At 45.9% G+C, this 17437-nt stretch overlaps 1 protein-coding gene across 4 annotated transcripts in view; it reads left to right on the top strand.

The window, feature by feature from the left end:
- The first annotated feature begins 3015 nt into the window (after positions 1-3015).
- Positions 3016-17437, top strand: part of ZNF516 (zinc finger protein 516) — a 440923-nt gene continuing 426501 nt past the window's right edge. For 2 of the 4 annotated variants that reach the window (XM_069620741.1, XM_069620746.1), the window contains exon 1: positions 3016-3147. The gene's annotated coding sequence lies outside the window, so the exon portion shown is untranslated. Of the gene's footprint in view, positions 3148-3250; positions 3478-17437 lie in introns of those variants that run through there. The other 2 variants (XM_069620745.1, XM_069620744.1) reach the window with 2 other exon arrangements.

Raw genomic sequence — 17437 nt, 5'->3', positions numbered from 1 at the left:
TGGAGTTTTAAAACAACTCCATAGGCATCATCTTTTTTTTGTGTCACACAGCACCTTCAGTGCAGAGGCACAGGGGTGTCTTTCAGACTCCCCAAGGTTTAAATACCTCCTCTGGGGCTGGCTACTGTCTCCCAGAGCATGTAAAGTTAAATTGCACATAGGCCCGATTCATGGAATTATATGTGCAGAAATGAGCTGAACTTTTTCGTACTTTGCGGGACTTCACTCAGACTCGGCACCGAGTGCCTTGTGCGAGACACCGCGCACAGCGTGGGCATGGCTTGCGTAGAGGGGAGGGTAGTAGGTGAAACATGGAAAATGAGGAAGAACGAGGCAAATGTGGGCGTTACGAGAGACGGCCCGCAGGTAGTCCATCACATGCCCACTATTGCGTGGAAAGATACATATTTATGAAACCGACCGCACAACCTCTCAGCGGGGAAATGGCCACGCAAAGCCCTCATACTATCCGCCACCCGAAGGCAGGCATACAGACAGTTGTGCATAGGATTCATTGCACAGAGGTAAGATTGGGTGTTGGATTTAGGGGTGCATGTACGCAGCCGAGATTCCAATCTGACTTAGGGGTGCGCCTACGCAGTGTAGCGGGGTGCAGGAACGGTTTACGTGGGTTCGCACACCCAGATTTTCTGAATTTTACCTGAGTTAAGGTAAATCGTACGCATGTTGTCAGGGTGCCAGTAACAGCTACGGGGGACCTTGTCCATGGTCTCCGAGATGCAGGCCTGCTTGTGGGGGACCCCATGCACTGTTTGAAGGGTGCGAGGAAATTTTCGCGCAGTGGAGCATGCAAAGGTAGCTGTTCTGGCTGGTTTTGCTTTGCGCGGGGTCGTTTCTGGCCACGACTTGCATATACAGTTACCTTGCGCAAGCAATTCCATAAATACGCCGAGCGTGCAGAATTAATTCTGCGAGCAGGGTCGTTCTCAGCGCACGGCCTTTGCTGGATTAATGCACACTTTTCCATGAATGGGAGCCTAAATCTATTCCAGAAAACATACCATTGTGCCTAGCAAACAAAGTTTGGCGTTTTTGCAACTTTAAAAGTTAGGGAGCAAATGCTTCTGCGCCATGGAATGCAATGTGAATTTCCCATTGCCTCACATATGCCCATGCTAGTCCTTCTAAATTATTGGTACAAAGCTGGTTCCATAAAGCAGGGGTATGAAATGTGTGGCATGCGATAATTGCATGTGGAACTGCGAAAGGATGTCTGGTTGTTTATTGACTGTGAAGCCGGTCTTCGAGGCATTATCAAGATTCAAGGCGGCCGGTGGGGGTGAGGGCTGGGCAGCGTGCACGCAAGCCCAGCCCTTATTCACCGGAGCACGCTGTTGACAACGGCATTGCATCATTCCTCAGCTCTCTGCCCACATGTTTCAGAGCCATGCGAGACATTTTGAGCACATTCTCTTTCAAGGCCAGTCATTTCCCGCTTCGCATGGCCCTACGCTATACCTTAAAACCAATGTGGATTCACAATGGAATGCACTTACGTCCTCCACGCACCTCCCACCCGCGCACGCACGCACGCAAAGGCGGCCAACACTCCAGCATTGGCGCGCCTCGTGCTGAAAAGCCGTCGGTCACACACAGCACAAACCCGCCTGTGATTGTTAATACTGCCATGCCCCTGACCATATCATAAACATTTGGAAACGTATTTTCTCTCCTCCTCCTCCTCCCCTCTGTGCAATGAGTCGGAAGGGGGTGGGGCGGGTTGTGGGGAGGGGGGGGGCAGGTGACATGCCGAGAGCGGAACCTCCCGGTGCTGTCTGCAGGTTCCAAGTGTGGTCACCCGGTCGCTGTGCCGGGACCCACGTTGAGGTTGACTGCGTGGGTGCTCTTTACCCCTCGCCTTCAAATAGGTGTGTAGATCTGTGCCAGCTGATAATAACTTTACCCCTCCACGCAGGCAGCTCGCGCTGCCAGTGGCATATACAGCTCATCGCACCGGAGAGAGACAAAGAGAAACCCTCGAATCGCACGCGGCCACACCCCAGATGTGTGAGACTCGCCACTGGTTCTAATTGCACCCCCCAAAACGATTACTGACAATCTTTGAGGACACAAAATTCGGTTTCTCCATGGAACTTTGAAGGGTTTCGTGTGTCCGTTGGCTTGCCAGGAAAGGGTGAATATGCTGGGTGAGGAAAACGTAAGACGCCTAAATTGCGAAACAGCAACATTTTTGACGAAAAGCCGGATCTGCCGCTACCACTCGAGGTAGTTGATGCGTATTCTAAACATATGTTGAGTCGCAAAGGGCATATCCAGACCAAGGCACCAAAAAGTGCAACAGGAGGTTGACTATGGGGGGGGGGGGTGACGTCAAACGTACAGGCAGGGCCAACTTTTCCTTCAGGTCATTTTGGTCTACATCCCGAAAAACAAGCAGAGGTTTGATTTTTATGTGTTTGTGTCTTGTTTAAAAAAGCGACCGTTTTATATGCTTAATTTGCTATTTATGAGCCCATTATCTTTGTAGCTATATAATATACTGTGCACATCTGTTTCTGGTATCGAAAGGAATTGGAACCGTCCAAATCATAATTTCCTCAAAAAAAAAATGTAGCGGCGTCTTGATACATGAGTTACAGACTCTTCAGAAAACAACAACAGCATTTTGGGGCGGGATTGATTCTAAAGTGTGTTCCTGCGCGAAAACTCCAGCGTCTGTGTTGGCACCTCGAGGCAACCAGACTCAGCGAGGAGGCTCGACACTTTCCCGCATTGTACCAGAACTTTGTGCTGAGGAGACAATAGTAGACACTGTGTGCATTTAATACAGACCAAACCATTCTCGGGCCCGGGACGGCGTTAACCTATACATCGCGGGGAGCCCACCGAAAGTGGCATCTGTTCCATATATCTCCGTTTTGTAATGTGTCAACAACCCAAAGTACTCTCTCTGTCAACCTGTTGCTGCCAACTCCGCGCCAGAGGTGCGCTTTGGGGCAGGCAGAGCGCAAAGGGCTGGCGAAGTGCCCCCTCTGTTGGAATGGAGCAGGCGCCGAGTCCGTCATGTGTAGTCCTTCCCTTATTACGCTCGGCACCTTCAGAGTCTCCCAGTTGTGTCCTCGCCTCCTTAAAAAAAAAAAAATACACCGTCACCTTAAGGTCGAGGTAAGACCTGTGCAGATGTGTTTCCGTGGTGTGTGCGTATGCGCGACCCAGGATCGTGTGGTGCCCACCGGGGGGCGGGGGGTGCGGGGCAGAGGTGGTTTATACAGCGTCTGGCAATGGGCAGCTAATCAAGTGAGCGATTGGGCGACTGTGCCATTGGCACTTGGCGTGCTGTGTTTTTCTCCCCGGTCCACAACAGGGATTCGGCCGCTGCCGTGGTGGGGGTTGGTTGTCCGTGTGAGGGCTCGAAGGTGCGCCGAGTGCATCAGACACTATGTCGCACATCCATTTTCGGATGCCAAAAAAAGAAAAACACCATCAACAGACATGGTAAGTAGCCCAGCTTCCTGGCAGCATTCTGTGGGTAATGGAGGAGGGTAGTACTCTGCACCTACGCGCAGCAGAGGTGATTTATTACGGGAGGGGGGTGCGGGCACTGGTGGGAGGGGGCAGGGGGTCGGCGTGTGTGTTGTATGGGCAACGTCCTACAGTTATGCGCACGAATGTGTGGTAATACAGGGGACAGTGCTGCTCGCCGTGGCAGGCTGGGCTGCGCGAGGAATGGAGGAGGCTCCGGTGCGACACTCGCTGCCGGGGAGGGACAGAAGCCCAATGTGTGTAGCCGTAAACTATGCAGAGTGCTAAGGCGTGCGGGGGGTTCGTCGCCGCTCTCCGCACGAGTCGAAATTGAGGGCGATCGCTTTCCTGGCAGTGTTTTGGGGAAAGTTTTGGCAAACTTCCTTTCGTAGGACATAACTTTGTTTTCAGCTAACTGGGTGGGGTGTTGGCATTGGGCTGGGCGTGTGAGAGTGCGGAGAGGGGATGGGAGGGCAGGCTGGTGTAGGATGACGATCGGGCACTGTTTGCCGGGAGAGAAAATCACAAAACAGCCACGCATTATCTAGGCACAAACGTCCCGGACCCCCGAGTTATGTAGACTCCGGGCCATCAAGTCGAGTGCCAGCCACCAGTGCCGTGGCCACTGGGCGATCCGATCGCCATTGTGGAAGGTTTGGAACTTCACCTCGCCCCGGAGGTTCGATCCACTTGCCGAAGCCGCCACCCCCACCCTCCCTTTATCTGATCCAGATGCACGGGCCCCAGTGAGGGTTTATTGTGTTATACTCATTTTCCGAAGAAGAAAATGCGACTGATGTAACCTGTGGAATTTGAAATGCAAATAGCAACCCGTGGGAGCAGAGGCAGAACAAATCGCCCTTTTATAGAGGGGCGAAAATATGCAACTCGCTGGCTGCCTGCGGAGGCTTTGCGTTTTTTTGGCCCATGGGGGGTGAGGGGGGGCATCGTGACGTAAGCATACGATTTGATGGGTGTCTGTGGCGCCCCCTCTACAGTGCAACCAGATTGCGAGATTAACATCTGTTAATATGTTCGCTTATCTGCGGCCAGAAATAGGTCAGCGCTTCCTCCAGGAGCCCCTACGCCCCCCCCTCGCTGTGGCACACGGGCGCATAATGAACTTCCACTAATGAGGCTCTACATCTTTACCCGAACATTTCTCTCTAAAACATTGTATTCGCTTAGTTCGGGTCCTCGATTTCTGAATCTGTGTTCTCTCAGCAGTACCTCTCTAAACGTCACCTATTTCCCTCGACCCTCCCCCGTTATAGTTACGGCCGGGAGGGGGCTCCCTCGGGGTAATGCTGGTGCTCATCGCGTATTGTTAATCTCACCGATGAAAGGAAATATCATGGGCGGTAAGGAGGATTTGCATTTACTCCTCCCCTATGATGAGCGACAGGTCCGCCACCCAATGGGATGGTTCCGTGCTTGAGGAAGCTGCCCCAGTCTCAAGACTCAGCATCCAACAGGCACTCATTCACATATGCACGGTTTGTTTATCTGTGCGCCTGGCCGCTTCCCTGTCCGGACTCTCTTATTTTACTTGTGTATTTAATGTATGTTTATATATTTTGTTAGACATTGTCATGTATTTTACTCACGATTTTTTCATTAGCCCATATCGAAACCCCTCTCGCACTTAAACCATGTTGTGGGTGGGATCTGGTGCCACACAGGTGGCAGGACATATACACTTGGGGAAATGGGAGCTCAATTTTCATTGCCTCAGCATCTAATTGTGGAAATGTTGGTATCTGTACAAGGCATACATTCGTTTTCAAAAATTGATTAGCAGTTTGCTAATTAAAATTTTCTTGATTAGCAAACACACCTATTTGAGTAGCAATGTTGTAGTCATCGTTTTTGTCATCAGAGGTTATTTGTACCCCGCGGAAGGCTGGGGGTTGTACTGGGTCCCAGGGCTAAGTCGGGGGGTTCGGGGGCAGTGGCCCCCTCCCCTAACCCCACCCTGGCTTCCCCACTGCTTTGCATAAGTCACAAATGACTCCCAATCATAAAAATAGAAAGCAAGACAATCCCAACAATTACAGATATAGTGCCCTATTAGATGTTATAAATACAATTTTTGTATCCTTGCTTATGAAGCAACTCAACACTTGGGCTCAGGACAATATACATTACCAAAGCACCAAGTTGGTTGAAGGAAAGTCATTGGGACTTCTTGCAATGGAATTATAATACATTTCTTCAAGTAATAGGCTTTAGCTTAGTCAACCCCTCTATGGCTGAGGGCTGTTTAGAGTTTTTGGCTGCCTTTATTAGGGTTAACAGGGGCAGGAAGAGGTCTAAACCTCATCTTCATGGTTTTGAATAGGGCCTAGTAAAATGAATCATAATTGTGCACACCAACACAGCCATACATAAAAGATTGAACGTTGAGGGGGTGTTTAGAAGAGATATGTACACACAGAGGCCACTTTTTTTACCCCCTTTTTTCAACCTGTCAATGGCTGATGTATTCAAAACTCTGTTAAACACAGGAAAATTCCCCTCCAGACTAGGATGTACACAAATCATTTGGCTTGCGTCTGCGGGCGATCTGTTTTTTTATTTTTTTTACCATACTCATATAGGGCTGCAACAGCCTTCATGCCATGTGTCCCTTTTCAGTTGGAAATGCATGAAACATTAACATGGATACTTCTAAAATGATTAGATTTAGTAAAGGAAAGATATTATCCATCTTTATTTAAAGGCTAAATGCAAATGATGAGAAATATAATGTCAGAATCAAGACGAAATCTTGCCACCCATAGTGCCATTTAAGCAATTTTTTCGATCCTATGGTGGTTTCTACTGAAGGCCTATAATATAGCCTTCTAGAACAAAGAGGGCTAATTAACGTGGGATAATGTCACGCTACCAAGTTGGGAAGGTCCATTATCCCAAGCGATAATTAACCGCCCGCAGGTCTATAAGGTTATATTAGTGATAGTAGCAAATCACATTTTGGTGCTGAATTAAAGAACATTAGTTTAATAATGCAAATGTAAATCAGCAAACGCGGTAAAATAAATATGGCTTTGTTTGTTAGTGTTTAAATAACAAGGTTGTTTTATAAGTTAAGAATTTCAATTGCACACTTGTTTATACTGAGGATGATTCAAGATGAATATGCATAAGGAGTCGCGTTAAACTGAGCAGTTTATATATAATAAAAGTGAATGCATTTTCCCATGTGTTGGCTTTCTCTTTGGTATGTTAAATAGTGTGCGAAAAAACGGTTCCTCCTAAAGATGAAGTGTCTTGTTGAAAGACATCTTGCCCAGAAATTGCATTATTGTTCCCCTGCCTGCTTTTGAAGTCAGAATGTTAAGAATTCAGTCAATAGTCGTTTTTGACTGCTCTTTGAACATTCTGATTGGCTCAGAGGAGGTCAATAACAATCTCAATATGCTAATACAAAATATTGACCTACCATTTTGTAACATATATACAAGGCTTTCTGTTAATTGATTGCTTAGTCTTGAAAGTCATATTTGGAGGATGTTTCTTGGTCTTTTTCATTGTTTATCGAGACATGGGACAAGATCTGAATTGGGCCTAATGTTATTGACCTCATCTGTTATACTAAAGCGATTACGCATGTTTCTCAAAATGGAGCATGCCGAGGAATGTACTTCAGTTGTGGAAAAAAATGCTGTTTTGGTGGGACGGGACCAAGCCTTTACCGCTTTTGTGAATGAATGTACATAATTTATTATTGAAATATATTTTTCAAATGTGAAGCTATGATGACAATCTATCCATCATTGTGGGAGGCAAAGAGAAAGACATCCCTATGCTATAGGCATTCAAATTATGCAAATCTAGGAAAACTGTCACGCACGGTTGAACTATATGAAGGTTTTCCTAAGTATGGAACTGTGCAGATGTATATTACAAGCATTCCAGACAGAGTTGTGAGTTGTCAATTTGAGAATGCTATTTCGGTTTCATTTACTGAAAGCATGACGTTTGTGGTGAACACATAGGAATTGTGAGATCCATGGGACTCGGTAGACTATGTATGTAAGTCTTCAGCAGAAATGTAAACATTGAAACATCCCTGCACTGAATGTCATGGCACAGAACATCTTAGCCATACAACACTTAAGCGTTTCATTCATGTATTCGATACAGTAACTACTGAGGAATAAAGGACACATACTTTAAATGGATCTCATATGTCTTTGATTGTAACCATAAGACAATTTTGCAAGAAGTTGGAAGACAAAGTAGCAGTTTCGTATTGAAAGTATACGACTTTTGTTTTTTATTATGTATAAGGTTGCTATTTTGACTATTGCCTTTTTTTTTGTTTACATTTTGTACTTTGCACAATTGTAGAAGCTGTTATCCAAACAAAAACAGAAACAAATAAAACATTGAAACAGTTATGCAAACATTGGTTCGGGTCCCTCCATGGACTCGAATTTTAAAGAAGCCAAAGCAGTAAACAGCTAGCTATCTGTGCACATGTGTGTCTACAGACTATTCCAGGCAAACTCTGAAATTGCTAATTGTTTCTGGCTATTTTGGGGCTTTTAAAGCAAAACAGCTGAACAAATTTGCACCAAACATAAAAGGACTGGAGTTAGACCAGACGCATGGGGTTCACGGGTATCTAACCAGTTGTTTATGCAGCAGCTGCAACCAAATATTTGTCTATGGAACCTTTCTGATAAAATATAGTTTTTGGCAGACTGATGCATTGCTGGTGTCAATCCCCCACCCACCCACAAATGTGCCCCCCCTTCCTGAAGCAGCATGAACGTTTTGTGTGTATTCGCTGAATGGCGCCAAAGTGATCCGCTGTCCAAATAGTGCTTTTTCCAGAAACGTCCAAAAATACCGTATCCATTAGTACGAATGGTACAAAAGACCGAAAAACTTCTGTACCGTTTGTACGAATAGGATAATACTGAACATGAGGAGCAGGGGTTGTGGGGGTTTCACCCGCTTCCCATGTTCGGAATTTTCAGATTCAGGGGTTGTGGGGGTGTCCCCCGCATATGGGACACCCCCTATGTTAAAAAAAAGCAACAGACCCTGCGGCTCCGGTTCCTAACCACGTAAGGGAAGAGAACCGGTGTCGTGGGGAGTCGGCAGCACACAACAAGGTGTGCCGCCAAAAGCAAAAGTTAAGTAAAGCGGGAGGTGGAAGGGGGCTATTTGTGGGGTATGTTTGGGGAGTCATTTGCTTTGGGTTGTTTGACCATAATGGTCAAGTTAGCTACAGTCTTTTCGGCCGTGACCTTTTCCGTAATGGGCAAACAACCCAAATCTGCTCTTCCAATGGGGATGCCAACATTGCGACCTCAAATATATCTAAATATTAGAATATGTATAAATATATTCTGTGAAAGAATTTTAATTAAGAGACAGTTAAGTTAAATCACTTTAAAGCCTTGCAATTCAGTGAGAAAATATTTGTTGAAGTGACATGAAGGTGCTGGCTTAATGCAACAAAACAAACCCTCAAAACTAGGCCGCTGTTAAAGCTATGCCATCGTAACTCTGAGCTGAGCCCATCCCCTGTTGCTCAGCCCATGAGCATATCAATGAGATCACTGATGACATCACTTCTATCCTCATTGATGAGATCACTGGAAGCTAATGCACATCCATGACATTGCTGATGATCATATATAGCATTATAGAGATTGACAGGAAAAAGCTACCTCTTGCCCTCCATCATCCACCAGAATTTCTATTCAACTAAAGAAAGAACAAATGTAAATTTTTAACTTTCCTGAGCAAGCTTCTTAATTTGAAAATCACATACTCTCGAAGACAGGATGACGACTGTACACCTCCAATTCACCACAGGTGATGGAGATGCGTTTTTGGTGCCAGGGGTGGACTCCATTCTACACTTAATTAAACAAAAAAAAAACGGGTCCGATTTCTGCCAAACCGAACCAGGAAACACATTTCCTCCGCTCTCTAAATATATCAGCCCAAATTCATTCAGTGTTTTAGACTGTGGGCGTTATCAAAATCTGGTTGGTTTTCCCGTAGGGAAATCCAGTGCAAAAGGTGGAAACAGCTTTTTTGTAGGATTATATTTTTGTTATCCCTTTGAACCGATTTGCACCAGAGTTTAAATTTTCTTTCCTACTGTGCTGAGAAACATTCTTGGTTGACATTTTCATGCTGATTTGCCACAAAGGTCAAACATTAGCTGTATCATTTTGGGAACATCATGTGGTTCATGGCTATCTATTTACCCGTCAGGCCTCAAAGTGTGCACTCGCCGCTGGCCATTGGTAAATTATAAATGGATCTTGACAAGTAAGAACTGCTGTGCTGTGTGTATGTCTCTATCTGCTCCAAGAAGAGGGCCCACATTCAAGCTCGCATCTCTGGAGCCACTAACAACACGGCTGAACTTTTCAAAATCGGCAAGGAACTCGCCAATCCAACTGCAGTCTCCACCTCTCTCCTTCCCTCCCACACTCTCAGCACATCATTTGCCTCCCATTTCTCATCTAAAACTCAGGACATCCTGTCCTCACTCCCCCCCCGCATCTCCACTCCCGCTCCCCTGCCTCCCTAGGCTCCTCTCCTTCCACCCCCTGCACTCTCCTCCTCCTGCCCATAGCATCAGATGAGGTCTTTAAAGTTGTCTACTCTATGAAGGTCTCCTCCAAACAGGTGCTCCCCTGCTCTTCTAGGACTATTAAGGACACTATCTCCTCCCTTGCCATGGCTCTTACCGACTTCTGTAACCACTCCACCACTGGTTATTTGGCTCTATCCCATAAGCACTCCCTTGTGCATCCTCTTCTAAAAAAGCCATCTGCTGACCCCTCCTGCCCAGCTAACTATCGCCCTATCTCCGCTACCCCCTTCCTGGGTAAACTCTTGGAGAAGCTGATCCTCCCCGAAGTGACCCTCCATACTGAACTTGTTGGGCACTTCCACGACCATCAATCTGGATTCCGGGCATCCAGAGGGACGGAAACTGCCCTCTTGAACACCCGTGAAGACATGGTCGCAAATCTTGGCTCTATTCTCCCCGATCTCTCCTCTGCCTTTGATATGGTCAACCATTCTATCATAAAACGACTCTGTGATACCCTTGGCATCATGGACCGGGCACTGGAATGGCTGAACTCCTTCCTCAACAGCTGCAACTGGGCCTTTTTTCCTCCACCACCACACCCTCAACCTACAGAGTCCCCCGGGCCTCCACCCTATCGCCGTGGCTCTTCAGTATCTATCTCGCCCCCCTTGCTCACTTGATCTCCTCCTTCTCTCATTTCCAGTGCTATGCTGACAAAACACAGTTTTCCTTTAAACTTCACTCTACTATATCTTCCTCTTCATCTCTTCCCTGACTGTCTGATCCCCATCCAGGCATGGTGTGCAGCTAATGATCTCTGTCTAATGCCAGTAAGACAGAGATCCTTCTCATTGGGACACCTTGCCCTGCTTTCTTCCTACCCTCTGGCCACCCTCCTTGGGTCTTCACCATCTTGTGAGACCAAAAACCTTGGGCCATCTTCGACTCTGCTCTCTCCTTCACCCCTCACATCTTGGACCTTGCCAAAAACGGCCCAATTTCCAGCTTCACCTCCTCAGAGGCATTCTTTCTTTCCTTACGGAACCCAGAAGCTCAATGTCTCCAGAGTTCTGGTCCTCTTTAGGCTGGGCTGGACTACTGCAACAGCCTCTTCCTCAATCTCCCCCTCTCCTCCCTACGCCCCCTTCAGCTAATCCAGGGACTGGATATCTCCAGCCCTACTTTCTGGGACCACACTATCGCCAACTTTCCCTCCCCAAATACTCCCCTGCTAGAGCTCTCCACTCCTCTCATTCCAACTTTTTGATTGTCAAACGCTTTTCCAAGCAGAGAGTGGGGGGTAGGTCTCTCTCTTCGGCTGATGCCTCCCTTTAGAACAGCCTTCCTACCCCTCTCAGACTTGAGCCAGACCTCCTTAAATTCCGGAAACTTCTCAAAACGCTGCTCTTCTCTACTTCTTTCCCTCTTTCGCTTCCTTGCTAACTATCCCACTGTCGCTGAGACTGGTGGCATGGCCCTCGTGCATCTCACAGGTTACCATACCCACAACCCAGTCGATAACAGCACCACCCCACCTCCCCCACTGCACTGCACCCTGCGGGCCCCTGGTTGGCGGCTGTACACCTCACCCGTGGGATTCATCAGCCGTAGCACTTAGCCTGAGGCCTCCTCCTTGGCTCTCCTTGGCACTTCCCTCCTGGGCACCCACCAGCACGTATCCATTCCTAACCCCCACCCATTCCTATCTGTTGCATTTCTCTTCACTGCACTTGCACGTCCGAATGCCACAAGGCCTAGTAGGACCAAAACATTATATTTGCTGTTTTGCCAATGTTATTAATTCCCCTTTTTCCTCCCCACTTAGCCTCGTGGCACCTTGAAACACAATTCTGTTGCATAGGCGCCTAACAAAGGCACAATAAATAAATACATATATGGAAAACGGAGGGGGGCAGTGACTTTTTATTACTGCCTAGTAGCTTGCAATTTGAGTACCCATGTACTATTAACTGGAGTCTATATACGTAGTCTATGTTTATAAATGTGAAGGTAGGTCACAGTGAGCATATAGCAGCGGCTAAAAGCTGCAAGCTGACAATAATGTCCCAAGGGGTACATAGATGTATCCTATGTTCTGGAAGTGCAGTCAGTAATTCATTTATGAACATCCTTTTGTTGTTAATCAAGAAATAAGTTCAATTTGGAATTTTTGAGATACTACTAAAGCTATTCTAGGCCTTTTGTGTCTAACAGCCACCTTGTGAGCACTGTGTTAAGGACACGTAGGGATACAAATAAAGTGCTGATTAGCCAGATCTTAAATAAACTCCTTGGTATATGGCACCAGAAAGCAAGGAATGACTACTTCAGGAGAACAAGGTGTTATTAGTATGGTAAGATTCAAGGAATGTCACTTTTTCCTTAAAGCATATTTACAAAGGTACTGAAATTATGATGGCACTGATTCTGAAAAATGTTCACTGGAGCAAAAGGGGAGAGGGTTGCGATCATCTCAGATTTGCACCATCTGCCGTATACCTGATTCCCAAACCCTAAAACACAAGCAAGTCTGGGTGTTCCTAGAGCATCTTTGGGATGCTCAAGTAGAATTTTGATTCACAAAGATTTGCTCAAGAGCATCTCTGGGATGCTCCGAGCATCTCAAGATTTGCTTGCATCTGTGGCTTTCAGAATCAGATATAAGGTTGAAGTGGGAAAATGGGAAAACACCCTTCCCCGATTCTCATCCAGACCCTGGCCTAGAGGATCACTGCTAAGCACCCCCCATGAGAGGAGTTGACACGCTAACCTCCTTACCAGATGACAAGGTACCATGTGTTTGTGGCCCACATGCACGAGGGGCATGCCCACTACCATGCCCTGGCCAAACCGACGCCTGCGACATGGACCAGATCGACTAAAACAGCCACAAAGCATCAACATCGTTAGAGATGCCATGACGACATAGCCAACAGACAAGAACACGCGTGCCACCATACACCCTGGTCACTCACACACCAACCCACACGAAGAACATACTCAGTGCTATGACGTAGCAGACTGACACACTCGGGGACATGCATCGTTGTTATTTTTCACATAGGCCTCCTACAGCACCGCAGAAACGCAAGATGCCTGAAGACATACGCTGAAGACAGACTATACGCTTGCATACGCTTCATGCTACCCTACCCCCATAGAGATGCCATCATATATATATATCTACTACTACTTTGCGGCACCCATGTTAGTAATTATACATCGCCTCCCAGAAAAACTAGGCCCGAGTAGGCCGCAAGCAAGAGTCCTCAGGCCGGAGCCTCTAAGACGAAAAGCCTTCTAGAGATGAAAAACAATGCGCTGACCATGCAGAACGAGTCCCAGCGAGGGCCCACTGCCAAGGCCACAATGTTGCAACCCGCATGCCGAGCTCTCAGTGCCAAGGTTACACCTGTCGCAGCATAGCACCCCTCTGGGCCGAAAAACAAATTAAATGCTCATAATTCTGCTCCATCTACGGTCTCTACACACGTGACTAAGCCAAACCGACAAGATGCCAAGCTCGCGAGACAGAAAGGCGCCGGGGTCCCACGTCTGAGACGCAGGCTGCAACAACGAAGCGACAAGTTGGATACCTACACCGATGGGAAAGTCATGATCATCAGCCACTAGCAAAGACCTGTCCATTGTCCACCACTAACACATAGTTGCACAATGTTGCCAACACCAGGTACCTCGCGGGCTGGGAACGGCGATGGTCCCAGGCTTGGGGGCTCACGAGGGAACCAATCAGAGTATGAGGGGCTCCTCACTGATGCCATTTCAGTTAGCCAATCACCAAGGGTCCCTGTGTAACCAATTTATTGTAGCAAGTGTTAGGGACAACCCAAGTGTGCCACCTGACCTGTCCTTATCCACTAACATCCCTCCACATAATCATCTATACTAACCCTCCCACTCGGGAAGCCAACCCGAAGTGGCAATAGGTTTTGTGACAGTTTTTCCCAGGTGACGCGAGCAGCGCGTCATACCACAGTAAAAAGGGCCTCGAGCCCCATTAAGAACAAGAGTGTCTCCCCGGATGCATACGGGCGGAGAACAATTCCTGCTGTTACTATAATAAACAGCAGTAATTACTTTGCTCTTGTGTGTGCCTCATACTCCTTTTGGGATGCTGGAGGAGTTGGGGCCTTCCCAGCCCCGGAGGTCCACGGACAGCTCTGCCGGCCCCCTTGAGATCACCCCAACAAGGTAGCAAGTGCAAATCTGAGATGCACAAGAGCAGCTCAGATTTGCTCCAGTGCAAATCATGCAGAATCAGGTCCAATATGTTTTGAGTACTCCAAATGTACTGTATTAATGAAAAAATTAAGGGAAAACCCAACCAAGTTGTTAAAAATTATGCACATTAGCACCCTCGGAGGGGGCGCTGGCCAATCAGGAGGCTCGGAACCTGGACTGTACTGTATGGTACAAGACTGTGTTCCGAGTTGCCTGGGCAGCCAGCGCTCCCTTCCCCGCTCCCCCTTCAAAGCTTACTACCCGTGTAGGTTTGTACATGGGTGCTAACAGTGTCTTACATTTTTTTTACCTTTCGTGCAAGGGCTGGTGCCTTGCAGTGCTGTTGTCAGCGAAGTCCCTTTTTCATGTTGATGACATCACAGTCATCAAATTGAAAAATGAACAGCAGTACAACGTGGCGCTGAACCGCACAACAAAGGTACGTTTATTTATTTAAAAATAGAAACACCATTAGCGCCCGTGTAGGCAACTACACTTGTGCTTATGGCGATATTAACCTTGGCAGCGGGCCAACACTGTCGGTAACGGCACATCCGCCCTTGATAAGGGACCCTTGCTTCGCTCAGGCACTTAACTTGGGCAGCGGGTCATTACCAACTGATTCCTGCACGGATGTGCAGGAACCAGAAATTGCTCTGTGCTTCATGGTTCCTGTTCTTGTGCGCAGGAGAGGGGCCCACCTCCTCAAGGGAGACAGTCATGGTGAGGAGCTGCAGCAGGACCTAAAGATAGGTGTAGAATTTTGTATGTTGTTATGTGTTAATGTATGCATGTGTGAATAAGCAAGTTTACGATGTATGGATGGTTGGATGCACATGTGAATGAACAAGAGAGTCCTCAGTCGATGTGTGTGGGGATATTTTATACTAGGCATCTCTAAGTCTTAATACATGGCTAGAATGCCATTTTGGGGCAGCCAGTCTTGTCATGTCTTACTGTGGCATGACATTTCTTACTAGGCATCTGTGATAAAGCAAACAGGATAAGTGTTATTATGTGGCTAGGCTGGCATTTTGGTGCAGCTAGTCTAGCCATTTCTTACTGTGGCATGACATTTTTTTTACTGGGCATCTATGATAAAGCAGGAATGATATGTGTTATTATGTGGATAGACCAGCATTTTGGTATAGCCAGTATACCTATTTCTTACTGTGGCATGATATTTTTTACAAGGCATCTGTGATAAAGCAAGCATGAAAAGTGTTATCACATGGCTAGAATGATATTTTACTGTTAACCCCGACAACATTTATGACTGAACAATTGGTTTGCATTTATGTATATGTAATAACACACCTATGTTCATCTGTGAATGATCTGGATTGTTTTCCACATTTGTTTTTTTCTGTTCTCTTCTTAATATGTATGCCAAATATTAGGCAGGTTTGTGTTCTATAAAAAAAACTATATAATACTATGGAAAACCGAACCCATGTCTATTTGATACCAGCTAAATAAACAAGCTTTTAGTCTCTATATACAGTTTTTCCTTTTGTTTAGACCTACATTTAACACAAGTAAACAGTCTCTTTGATTCTTGGCATGTCTAATGGTATAATTTCTGCAGTGAATGAGAATGCAGACCAATACCCATAAAAATTAGTGTGGCGGGACGCCACCCTCATGTTCCAATAGTTTATAGCTCAGAAGTCCTTCCACACTCCTTGAGCAGTCCCTTTGTTACCCAGTCTTAGATATAGCTTCCGCTATAACAGGGACACCCAGAATGACCAAAGAATCGGTTACCTCCCAATATCCAGCACACCTTGGAAACAACAACTAGGATGTACTTGTGAAAACTAGCTCCAGTTTACTGCTTACAAATCCACTTTTTAAGTGTCCACTGAAAATAGTGGGGCTACTCTATGTAAGCATGATTGAGGTGTGTTTTGTATAGAGTTTACCCCCGACAACATTTATGGCTGAACAATTGGTTTGCATTTACGTATATGTAATAACACACCTATGTTCATCTGTGAATAATCTGGATTGTTTTCCACATTTGTTTTTTTTTCTGTTCTCTTCTTAATATGTCTGCCAAATATTAGGCAGGTTTTTGTTCTATAAAAAAAACCTATATAATACTATGGAAAACCAAACCCATGTCTATTTGACACCAGCTAAATAAACAAGCTTTTAGTCTCTATATACAGTTTTTCCTTTTGTTTAGACCTACATTTAACACAAGCACACAGCCTCTTTGGTACTTGGCATGTCTAATGGTATAATTTCTGCAGTGAATGGGAATGCAGACCAATACCCATAAAAATGTGTGTGGAAGGACGCCAGCCTCATGTTCCAATAGTTTATAGCTCAGAAGTCAATGATATTTTACTGTAGCCAGGCTAGCCATTACTTACTGTGGCATGACATGTTTTTCAAGAGAGTGTGGGAGTCCCTCTGCTGTTTTTTACTGGGTATCTATGAAAAATTGAGCATAATATGTGTTTTTATGTGGCTAGAATGGCATTTTGTTGGTCAGTCTAGTTGTAATATTTTACTGTGGCATGGCATTTGTTACCGGGCATAAATAAATAATATATAAACAAAATATGATAAATAAAACATAATTATTAGTACATATCTAGACTGGCCTACATCACTGGCATATATTGGCAGGGCCGGCTTGTACATGTTTTCTTATAGTATCATTACTGGCATTATGTGCAAAGCTAACATGAATGTTCTTACATGGGAAATCGTATGCATATAGGTGCAGGCAGCATGGAAATGTATGGGCACAGCCAGCATGAAAATGTTTTTGTATACTGGCATACAGCCCTACATATAAGTGGTGTATCAGCCACTTTTACACCCTAAAGCTAGGCAAATACTCCCAACAAAAACAGAAAACAGACAATTAAGAGTCTGCCCCCCTGCTTCCTCCCACACAACTCCATGGATATGTTTGGGCCAGTAGTACACTTAGTGCCACAGGAAAAAACGACTATTACTGCTTGATCGGAAGAGGTCAACTTCTATGTTGTAATGTGCATGAGTGACTAGGTGCATACATTTATTTTTAAAAAAAATAATGTTTTACATTTACAATATATTTCTACTCTTATAATTTACTCCCATTGGGAATGGGGC

Source organism: Ambystoma mexicanum, chromosome 5q, assembly GCF_040938575.1.
Source record: "Ambystoma mexicanum isolate Mex_15411 chromosome 5q, UKY_AmexF1_1, whole genome shotgun sequence".
In the NCBI taxonomy this organism is placed as follows: domain Eukaryota; kingdom Metazoa; phylum Chordata; class Amphibia; order Caudata; family Ambystomatidae; genus Ambystoma; species Ambystoma mexicanum.
The sequence above is the reverse complement of the archived record's forward strand: the minus strand, read 5'-3'. Positions and strand labels throughout refer to the sequence as shown.